The 11,446-nt window shown below is 41.2% G+C and overlaps 2 pseudogenes; both read left to right on the plus strand.

Annotated features, from left to right (window-relative positions):
• The first annotated feature begins 1,035 nt into the window (after window positions 1-1,035).
• LOC103736215 lies at window positions 1,036-4,202 on the plus strand (annotated as a pseudogene).
• A 5,152-nt stretch (window positions 4,203-9,354) lies between these two features.
• On the plus strand, window positions 9,355-11,244 carry LOC103736216 (annotated as a pseudogene).
• Window positions 11,245-11,446: the final 202 nt, after the last annotated feature.

Raw genomic sequence — 11,446 nt, forward strand, 5'->3', positions numbered from 1 at the left:
CCTGGGAAGGTGGTCCTGTATTGTATAAGAAAGCAGGTTGAACACCAGCTGGCTAGGGGACCAAGCCAGTAAGCATCATTCCTCCATGGCCTGTGCTTCAGCTCCTTCCTGCCTCCAGGTTCCTGCCCCGTGTTCCTACATTGGGTTCTCTCAATGATGAACTGTGACCCAGAAGATATAAGACAAAATAAATTCTTTCCTCCCAAAGTTAGTATTGGTCAGAGTGTTTTGTCACAGCAATTGAAAAGAAACTAGAACAGCACATCTGTGTTTATGTAAGCTACCCCTCGTGTTACCTGCTCTTGTCACTCTCTGTCATGCTACTTCCCCTCTTTGGTGTCTGTACAATGCTCCACTGCATTGCACATACTTTGATAAGCCTTTATTAATGGGGAAGCTATTTACTAACTTGTACTTGTTACAACTGTGGACAGATATGTGGTTATAATAAGAAATGTGAACAGTGCAGAATGGCATAAAGTGCAAAGTAAACTCTTTATTCAGACTGATTCCCACTTGTTTTCTAAGGTCAAATTCCCAAGGAGAAAAGTCTTGGAATAGGTAATATTTCATCTGTTGATCATCACTGTAGCTTTAAATAGTGCACTAATATATTTGTGGATTTAACAACTTTAGACAGTATCTATTGACTGGACGCAATGAAAAATAAATAAGAAACGTACTGTGGAGGCATGGAAAAGCAATTTCTCATAGTGTGTGTGTGTGTTTACATGTGTGTGCTTACATGGGTGTGCATGTATCACAATAAATATTACTTATATTACCGACTTTTTGTTATAAATATTTTATAGTTATTATTTCCTTATTTAAAAATTCTAATGGTGCTGGGGTCACAGGATGGGGATATTTTCAGTCTGCCATTGTTTTATGAAATGAGTACCCAGGCCTGGGGAATTTGTGTGGTGTCAGTTATATGCTTGTCTATAGTAATCTCCTCTTGTTTTGGAATTATTGGGGCCCTTGATGAAGAGGAGTCGACTTTTGGTTAGTGTGCTTCTGTGAGGAGAATCACAGATGTACGGAAAGGGAAGTTCCATGAAAAAGCTGGCCAAAAGCCTGTGCTCATACCGGGTTCCTACTCTTACTACAATGCCTGCTGCCCCCAAGTTTGCTCCCACGGCCTCATGGGGTTGTCTCTGTGATCAGGTGATTGAGGAAGAGAAGGTAGACTTGGTTTACAGATGTTCTGAATGCTTCACAGGTACCACCCAGAAATTGACAGGTGCAGCATTACAGCCCCTTTCTGGGACAGCCCAAAGGACACTGGTGAAGAGAAACCTTCATGGTGGGCAGAACTTTGAGCAGTGTGCATGGTCATACATTTTGATTGCAAGAACAAATGGCCAGAGGTGTGATTATATGTTGAATCATGGACCTCCAATCACCAAGACTGACCTGGATACAGTAGCTGCTTAGTGCCAACTCTACCAGCAGCAGAGATCAGCACTGATCCTGAGATATGGACTGTTTTCCTGGAGTGACTAGTCAGTACCTGGTAGCAGGTTAACTACATGATACCATTTCCAGCTTGGAAAGGGTAGCACTTTGTCCATGTGGGAATGGATACTTAGGGATTTGCTGTTCCTACACATAATACTTTTGTCAAAACTACCATACATGGGTGTACAGAGTCATAGTATTCCATGCAGCATTGCTTCTGACTGGAAAACTCACTTCACAGTCATAGAAGTGTGGCAGTGTGCCCACACGAATGGAATTCACTGGTCTCACCATGTTCTCCATCATCCTGAAGCAAGTAGCTTGAAAGAAAAGTGCAATGGCCTTTTAAAGAGACAGTTAGAGCACCAATTGGGTGGGATACCCTGGAGGGTTGGAGCAAGGTTCTCCAGAAATTTTTTATATATGTATGCTTTGAATCAGCATCCAATATACAGTACTGCTTCTCTTCTATGGCATTTACTATGTATGACACCACATTACAGCAATGCCTGAATAAAAACAGCCTGACTCTTAGCATCCATTTTAAACTGAGTCGACTTGTTGAGCACCTGTTCCTCTAGTACTCTCCTGGAACTGTGTTTTTGAATAAGTACTCACTCATTCTTTTATTGAAGCAGTATGTCCTGAATGAAATGGAGGAAGAAAAAGACAGATAAGTTGTTTTATCAGATTATGCCCTTCTGAGCCTTACTGACCTAGAATACCACATACACAACCACAAACAGACATTAATTTAATTCCTGTTGCTTGCAACATATATGGGACAATATTTATTGCTTCCAACAAATATGCAAAACAAAACAGCCATATCCTCATTTCATACATTGTTTTTGATCAAGGGCAAGGAAGGATCACGAGGGATTAAAGCTATACACTTCAGGTTACAAGAGGAGCTCAAGGTCTAGTGGGCTTGTATACATTACAAACAAACTAAAGTAAGATTAGCTTTTTGGTTGCAAGTTTAAGTAAACTCATCTGCCCAGAGCACATCCATATTATAAAAGTAATTTCCATACTCCTCTAGCTAGGATTCACAGGTCCTGAAATCAAGGGTTGGAAAAAGAAATGCTCACCATCATGCCCAATAACCCAACAGGAAAATTTTTGCTCCCTATTCCTGAACACTTGTGGTCTTCTGGCCTAGAAATTTTGGTTCCAGATGGCAGAGTACTTCTGCTAGGAGGCACCACAAACAATCTGAACTAGGAATTAAAAATGTCTCCTTGATCACTTTGGGCTCCTGACTCCCTTGAATAGACTGGCTATAAGTGGAGTAACAGTGTTTGGTGTGATTAACCCATACTGCCACTGGGAAATCAGACTACTTCTCCATAATGGAAGTAAGGAAGAATATGTCTGGAATGGAGGAGCTCCTTTAGGGCATCTTTTGTTGTTGCCATGTCTCCTGATTAAGGTCGATGGGAAACTACAACTTAATCTCAGCAAGATGACAAATGGTCAGAACCTTCAGCAATGAAGGTAGGTATGGGTCACAACTTGTCCTGGTTTATTTCTTCGTTGCTGTGACAAAACACTCTGACCACTACCAACTTGGGGAGGAAAGGGTTTATTTATCTTACATCTTCCGGGTCACAGTTCATCAGGGAGCCCAAGGTAGGAACTCAGGGCAGGAACCTGGAGGCAGGAGCTGGGGCACAGGCCATGGAGAAACTCTGCTTACTGGCTTTCTCCCCTGGCCCCTGCTCAGCCTGCTTTCTTATGCAACACAGGCCCATCTGCCCAGGGGTGGCACCACCCACAGTGGCTGGGCCCTCCCACATCACTCATCAAGAAGATGCCCCTCAGACATGGTCACAGGCCAGCCCAATAGAGGCAATTCCCCAATTGAGGCTCCCTCAACCCAGGTGTGTCAAGTTGACACTAAAGCTATCCAGCACCCCCTCACCCCCAAGTAAAGAACCAGGACCCATTGTAGTACGTGCTGAGGGTGGAGGAAATACAAAATTGGGTAGTAGAGAAGGCAGTTTTAATACCAGCTAAGGTCATATAATCAATTACAGAAATAAGGATTGTAATTGCCATGATTGTTTCTGTCTTATTTTGTTAAAACGTATTTCTGCAGAGCCATTGCTTAGAGCTTTCGGGGCAGAGTCGAGCCATGGGCTAAGCAAGCTGGAGGGGTGTGGAGCAACACATGAACAGATGATGCAGACAACCTTCACACTGAAGTGCCGTCTCACAAGTAGTGAAGATAATCACGCCCTGGGCATGGTTCTACTCTCACGGTCTGAGCTGCCATGTTCACATCGCATCGTCCTGCTTGGTGTCTGGTACCTGATCTGAATTCTGGTTCTGTTGATTTTACTGAGCACCCTGGCAGATCCAGATCAGTATCACTTTTAAGTTCTGAATTTGGAAATTACTTTGAGTTCATGGATGATGCCAACATGTGCACTGCTATTGCAATTTCCATTCTCATGATCTTGGCATATGCAATGGCTACTTAAGGAACATAGATGCAACAAGGTGCCTGGATCATCCTGCTTTTCTAGTATAAGAACTTTAATTTTTCCCTGAATACCTCAGTTGCCATCACTGACTTGTTTATACAAACTTCACTCAGGAATACATATGACAGCTGCTGGCCAGCGTTTTCTGTATGATATAGTGTTGGCGAATCCTACCTGTCTGGTCTCATTATTCTTTTGTTTATCAGCATTATCTTGGTATGTAAGTGCTACTTGATTAGCTGTGTTTAAAATGGCTACCCAGGAACTCCCGTATGTCCTGGTTTACACCACCAGCAAAGACACCACTGTCTATTTCCAGCATACAATGGCACCTCTGCTGTGATTGGCACTGCCAAGATGCCACCACTACCTTATGTATATAGCTGAGCTTAGTGTGGCAGAGTTGAGAGTAGGGGTATGACTCTGAGCTGCCTGAATGATCCTCCTGTCATTTCTCTTCCAAGAGAAGCTCTTTGAGTCTGTTTTTTTTTTGTCAAAATGCCACATTTTACAAATGTTTAATTTGAAGCCCTTTGTTGTTTGAAGCATACGTTAGTTAGCACACCTGCGTGGCACAGCTGAAGAATTATTTTGATATGGGATGAGGCTGTAATGGGATTTCTTAGTCGTTCCTAAAAATATAGATGAATTTCAAGTCTCCAAAGTCTGGTTTTGTACCTGCTTTGCCCAAAAGTGGGCAGAGTCACATCTTTTTTTGTTTTCTTTTTTTATAATTTTATTGCTTAAACAGAACATGTTTTGTTCCGCTTTACTTGGAACTATAAGTATTGCTCTGTTGCTTTGAAGCATCTAGTGTTTAGATGCAGAGTTCTGGGTCAGGTTGGGTGATCCCTCACTTGTTACTATTCCTTTTTCTCTTCTTCTATGGAATTTGAAATGATTTTCAGGTTGTTTTTTCTTTCTCTTAAAAATTACTGTTTATATAGTTCATTCTCTCTCTGTTTCTCTCTCTGTGTCTCTCTGTCTCTGTCTCTCTGTGTGATGTGTGTGTGTGTGTGTGTGTGTATGTGTGTGTGTGTGTGTGTGTGCTGGTGATCCATACCAGGGCCTTGTATTTGCCAAGCATACTAAGCTATAAGTCAGTCAATCTCATCTCCTCCCCTCTCCTCCCCTAACCTTCCCTCTGTTCCTTTCCTCTTCCTTCCCCTCCTCTCTGTTCCCACCCCAACCCCCTTAGATTAGGCATTACTCTCCAGCTAAGGCTGACCTGAAATTCGCTATGTAGCCCAGGCTGGGATAGGTGGTAATCTCTACCTGCCTTAGCCTCTTAAGTGCTAGGATTACTGATGTGAGCTCCCCTCCCTTATCTCTGTCTCTGTCTCTCTTTCTAGATAGCAGCTTCATTGACATACAATCCCTGTTCCCTAAAATGTATTCACTTAAATTGTATAATTCAGTAGTGGTTAGTATATTCATAGAATTCCACAAATATCACCAGTAATTAAATTTTTTTTGATTTTTATTTGTTTTTATTTTATGTGTGTTTTGCCTTCATGTATTTAAGTGTACCATATACATGCAATTCTCATAGAGGTCAGAATTTCCCTGGAATTGGAGTTATAGGTGAGTATTAGCTGCCATGTGAGTGCTGGAAGTTGATCCTGGGTCCTCAGCAAGAGCAGCTAATGGTCTTTTTCTCTGTTGAAAGTATAAAATAAAACTAAAATTAGATGGCACTTTTCTTAAACTATTCCCATATATAAAACAAATCTTTATAAAAATAATAATTGCTCTAGTTAGATAATTAGGATCCCTATGTATGTGTTCTAAGAATCTCCCTACAGCACCAAAACTTAATGACAGTTTGAATTCGCAGGTCAAGGATTTTTCTCTCTGGGCTAAACTGAGACTAGCACGTAACCAACACCAGACAGTGAGAAGAGGCTTACTGCCTCGGGAAATCTTGGGCTGTGGGGTGTGGTATCTCCTCTGTATTTGGGGGGACTGGTATTTTTGACACTGCGGCACGCTTTTTACAAATTGTCCTGCCTTAGCCTGATATCTTGTTTATAAAGTAGAATTTCCCTTATGTGTTCACCTAAAATATGAAAAAAGGTTTTCGCCCTTTCCTTGCAAGCTGCACCGTGCTGCTTTGGATTTCCAAGTATGCCTAGCCAGCCTTTAAAATGTTAAGCAGTCTTCAGAAAGAAGAGGAGGGTTGTTTCACCTGTGGAATGTTCTTGACTGCTTTAATTGCAAAGGATATTTATGTGTTCATTTGTCCAAAAGCTACAAGCTCTTCTGCCTCTTGCTGAAGGCACTGTATATGAAGACCTTGGCAATTAAAGTTTGTCTACATCTGAGAAAACAACATTTTGGTTCTGATCATTGTCCATAGAAACATTTCTTGCCCATATAAGTTCACATAGAGTACACAGCTCAGCCCAAGGAGTGAGCTTTATGACTTGTTTCACACGGGAATGTTTTTAATGCATCAGTGCTGATAAAAATCAACTAGTTAGGCCAACAAGACTGAGAAACCAACAGGCTCATCCATTCAATGTTTTAACTTGCCTTATGACACTCTAGGTTTTCAATTGTGGTGCATACGATCACTCTTTTAGAGACAGATTCTTGCTTTGTAGCCTCATGTGGAACTTACTGTGCAGCCCAGGCTAGTCTCAATTTAATGATCCATTTACTCTCCAGTGCTGGAGTTAGAGGGAAGTGCTACCACACTTGGCCACAGTGAACTTTTAATAAGAAAACTGAGATATTGGGGCTAGAGAGATGGCTCAGCAGTTCAGAACACTGGTTGTTCTTACAGAAGACCCAGGTTCGAATCCCAGAACCCACATGGCAGCTAACAACTGTCCTGTCCACAATTCCAGTCCGAGGGGATCTGACAGCCTCTTCTGACCTCCACGGCATTGCACGACACAGGTGCACTTACCTACGTGCAAGCAATACAACCATACACATAAAATAAAAATAATAAACAAAATTTTTTAAAAAGAAAGAAAACTGAGATATTGCAATGTTCCAAGGTGTAATGGTTAGTGTTAATTGTCAACTTGACAGATTTAGAATTCCCTGGAGATGGGCTTCTGGGCCTGCCTGTGGGAGATTATCCTGATTACATTAATTGAGGTGGCCAGGACAGTTTCCTGGGCAGTGAGTCCCTGGACTATATAAATGATGAAAGTAAACTCTTTCTAGTGAATGTACAAACACATGGCTGCAAAAGATACTGAAATGAAGTAATGGATGATTGTTCATTCATAAATAAGACAGTCACACTATCCTTTTGAAGGCTCAGGGAACATTGTGGAAGAGAGGTCGGAAGAACGTAAGAGCCAGAAGATAAGGAGAAGGCCTGTGAAATGTCATCTCCTGGGCATGACAGCTATTGCAATCAGAAAATCACAGTAGCTGTGGATTCCTGAACTGAGTCAGCATAAGAATGGACCTGTTAATAGTCAGGCACAGTGTAGGAGGGGCTCAGGAGACCCCACCCCTCATTGCTAGATTATTCGCTACTAATAGATTCAGGGAGGTAGGGCAGGGCATTTCCTTCAGCTGTGTGTCCACTGGTGAACCCACCAGGCTCCAATGGATAGTATCAATCTAGTGGTCACACAGCTGACCCTGGTTTAAACGGGTACAAAATAAAACCAAAGCTATGAATCTAGGAGAGGAACTGTTAGTGATGAGTGGATGTAGTGATGCTAGGGATGGAGAAGAGATTAGAGGGGGAAAGAGTAACCCAATGAATTAAATACATGTATGGAGTTCTTAAAATCAATAACAGAATTACATGATGTATATGTGTATTGAAACATCACATGGTAAATATATTTAATTTTACATATTTACATATTGGTTAAAACAAAAGAAAACAAAATTAAAAACATACATTAAACTAATATTTGTGTTTTCTTTCCTCTATTTCTTTATTATATGATAATAACAGTGGTTAAGTATTGCAAATCAATATTGCAACATTTAAGTTATGGAACACTAAGAGGTTAAGTATTCCTCAAGAGATCTTGCCACCTATTCTGGGAAAATAATAACGGGTTAGTGGTTGTACCTAGGATGGTTATATCATGTTAGGGAGAATTAAGATCTTGGTATTGTTTTTATTTGGAAATTAAGCATGACAAAAGAAGACATTATTGAGTCAAGTTGATAAGGTATGGATTTGTGATGGCTAATCTGCTTGACTGGATCGAGTCAACTAAAATGCAAGCTTCTGGGCACAGCTGTGAGAGACTTTTTGTGATCAAGTTATTTGGGAAGACCCACCCAAAATGTGGGTAGCACCTTCCAATAGGAGCCCAGATAAAGGAGGTTCATGAAAAAGCCTTTGCTTTTGGCCTTCTTACCTTTGCTCTTTCTGGAAAGTTCATCTATCACGGCTGCTGCTGCAGCAGCATTTTATGCTGATGCCAGAATCCAGTTTCTTCAGGTTTTCAACATGTACTGGAGACCAGTGGCTCTCAGGAATCTTCTAGAACTTCAGTGCCAGATTGGGACTACTGAGGCACCCAAACTTGTGGTCTGAGGAGCTACTGGTTTCTTAGCTTCTCCAGTGTAAAGCCACCACTGTTGGACTACCCGGACTATGTTGTATAAGCCAATTTAAGTAAATATCTTTTTAATATATATATTCAGTCTATTGGTTCTGTTTCTCTGGGAGACTGTGACTAATACATACATGAATCCAGTGATGGGTGGTAAATCCAGGACCAATTCAGACAGATTTCAGTGTTCAATGACTAAAAGTTCAGGCTGAGCAAAAGATACGCATTGAAGGTTCAAACCTACTGTACTGGTATGAGGCTGTCAGAGTAAGATGGTTAATCAGAGACCATTGGAACATCGAAAATGAGATTCTGTTCTATAGTTGGGGGTGTCAAATCTGATTTGTGACCAAATTTTTGTAGCCCAGGAACCTGATAGAAGTTAAACTGAGAATTTCCAATAAGATTTTCTATAGAAAAATTGCTTATAATAGGCAATAAGTGTTTATGCATTAAAAATTATTGTGCTTATGCTGAGATTGGAATTATTCTAATGAGAAAGTATGTTGTTACTCTATTCAGAAATTAAGTAACTCCTAATATTTCCTATTAAGAAATTTACTTAAGGACTGAACATTGTATAAAGGCAGTGGTAGGTGGGAAGGTAATCAGAGATTCATATTGGGGTCACTGATTTTCTGGCTAAAAGTATCTATTCCTAGATCATGGTAAAGTGCTGTTAGCTTTAGGGAGTCTGGCAGTGGGCTTCTAATATAGCTCTTAAAATCATATCTTCAACCACATATCATTTAATAAACAGTCTTATCGCTGAGCCCAAGAGCCAGTGATGGTAGCAATGGTGGTGGTGATGTGTTCAGGCTCATGAGCAATGGGAGAGACTGGGTGACTTTTATCCAGTGCCTGATTTCCAAGACAGGGAAGCTAAAGACATGACAGGAGTGTTTGACAGTCTGACAGATTTGAACCAGCAGAGGACATAGGGTCTTGGGATGAGATGGAGGAGAGCATGGACCACAGGGAATTGGGCCATATGACCTTGGTGGGGAGTTGGATTATATGACCTTCGTGTGGAACTTTGTGAGACATTTGAAGTCTCACTCAATTGCGAACAGAGGTTCAGAAAAAGTAAGACTAGAACGCTTTGAACTATTTCCAGTGCTTTCTAAAGAGGGCTTTTAAACTATGGTGTCAGCATGTATAAGACCCATGCAAACTCAAGCAGGCAAAAACCCAGCACAGAGCTGTGGACATGGACAGCTGGTTCCAGTCTTAGTTGAAGAATTATTGGCAGCTGATACTGCTGGGTGAGGAAGAACTGATCTTAAAGGGAGAGATTCTAGATAGGCTGACTAGACCTCAGTGGATGAATTTGCACTAAGGGACATCTGGGGACACTCGACATGATAGACCTTAACACAAATGACAGAATATATGAATTGGGGGGGGCTGTGGGAAGGGGCCAATGGGAAAAGGGGTATAAAGATGATTAAGATGTTCTGTATGAAACACAAAAATTCAATAAAAAGTTTTAAGAAAGGAAAAGTTACAGGAGTTAATACTGGGGAAATAGTCTCTATGAAGATGCTTAGAAAGGCAAAGATAGTAAGAAATGTTAAAGACATAGCTCATGCAAAGGCAGAGTGGAATATTCCAGAGGAAGTAAAGCATGCCTTATTGTGGACTTAATTTATGCCTTTTAGACTGGTGGAAAACTCTGCCTCACTCTTGAGTATCTCACTGGAGAGGAATGATTGGTGCAGTTGGGCAGAGAGGGAAAGTTTATAGAAGACAGCCTACTTGTACCTGGCTGAAATCTCCATGTCTTTGGGACATTTACATTAAAAGGGGATCATCTTTGGAGACCCCAAGCCAGAGAGCATCATGATTAATCACCATGGTAATGTAAAACTAATAGACCTTGAACAGGATTTATGATGGAACAGGCACACATACACACACACACACACACACACACACACACACACGCATTTTGTGGAACAATGGAGTCCGTGGTTCCTTAAATTTTGATGAGAAGTGGCTGCAATCTTGCTGGGGATTGGTGCAGTTTGGGAGGATTGGTGCATCTTGTGGTGACTGGAAAAAGAAACAATTGAGAGAACCCTCAAACTTAAACTTGATTTGCGTGTTGATCTCACATAGGAAGCCAGAAGTCTGCTTAAAAACTGAGAAAAAGAAGCACAGTGTCTTTCCTTGGAGCTGGTCCTGGGGTTGCTAGACTTCAAGTTCATTCCTTTTTAAGGCATATTAACTGGGAAGAACTTCTGGTTTAGAATATGGAGCCCCCTCTCCCACCTTTAAACCTCGACTGAAATCTGAGAATTAAGTAAGTCTGATTCAAAGGTTTTGCATTAGGCACCTGTTGTCAACCTAGAGGGCTCAATACTCAGTGAAAGTGTCAACATGCTCTTTCTGAGGTTTACATATATGCTTTCAACTGTACATGAACGTGAGAAAGGGCAGTTTTCATTTGAGCAAAAAAAAAAATGATTACGTTAAACATTGGTAGTCCACAAATAACCTGTCAGCGGGTTCAAATTTTCTTCTGAGGATTTTCAGGGGAAGAGGTGCTTAGCCAGCATGGAAAATCCCTAGACACTTGTGGAGTACTCAATGGAAACATGAGGATTAGAGCAGTTGGATGTGACAATGAGCTGGGAAGCCTCAGGACCACCTCCAATCTGACAGCCAAACTCTGGGCCACACAAAAGCAAGCTTGTCCCATGATCAGCACGTAGCCAGAGCACCTGTATATGAATCTTTGACAAAGCAATGATTTCAATGAATTTGAGGCCAAAAAAAAAAATTGGGAGAGGGGATGTGGGAGCATGCTACAAGACAGGAATCAAAATGCGGAGTCGGTGTCATTACCGCATTACCTAGAACACAATGGATGGACGACAGACTAAACATGGATTAAAAAAATTCAGTCAAAAGTACAAAAACAAAACATAGAACAAAGAACTT

The sequence above is a fragment of the Nannospalax galili genome, unplaced genomic scaffold (genome assembly GCF_000622305.1).
Source record: "Nannospalax galili isolate Female #2095 unplaced genomic scaffold, S.galili_v1.0 scaffold1097, whole genome shotgun sequence".
Classification (NCBI taxonomy): domain Eukaryota; kingdom Metazoa; phylum Chordata; class Mammalia; order Rodentia; family Spalacidae; genus Nannospalax; species Nannospalax galili.